Genomic DNA, 591 nt, shown 5'->3' with positions numbered 1-591 from the left:
AGCCACTAAGCTATGGTAATTGTTGTAGCAGCAATACCCAACTAATACAGGTGGGAACCAAGAATCCCCATTTTTTTCTTTTGTCTTTAAATATATTTTTATTGATTTCAGAGAGGAAAGGAGAGGGAGAGATAGAAACATCAATGGTCAGAGAAAATCACGGATCCGCTGCCTCCTGCACGCCCCCTACTGGGGATCGAGCCCGCAACCTGGGCCTGTGCCCTGACCGTAGTCGAACCCGGGACCCTTCACTCCTCAGGCCGAGGCTCCATCCATTGAGCCAAACCGGCACCCCTCCCCCCCTTTTTTCCCCAAACCATAAGAAAAAGTGTATGTAGAGTCACAGAGGAAGTAGTGAGCCACAGGGGAAATGGCCCCAGGAAACAGTTACAGAGGAGAAAAAAGAGGGCCCTGGGGCTCAGGAGAGAAGGACGCGCCCTGGGGGCACGATCCGCACTCGGCCGAGCTGTGCGGTGGCCGACGGGCAGCTGGCGGGGGAAGCCCGGACAGACCCACCTGCCTGTCTCCTCCTACTCATTCTTCCACCCTCGTCCGGCAGACCCTTCGCCGGAGCCTGTCCCTGGGCGTCTG

This window comes from Myotis davidii, unplaced genomic scaffold, assembly GCF_000327345.1.
Source record: "Myotis davidii unplaced genomic scaffold, ASM32734v1 scaffold1364, whole genome shotgun sequence".
NCBI classification, from domain to species: domain Eukaryota; kingdom Metazoa; phylum Chordata; class Mammalia; order Chiroptera; family Vespertilionidae; genus Myotis; species Myotis davidii.
Note: the sequence above shows the minus strand (reverse complement) of the source record.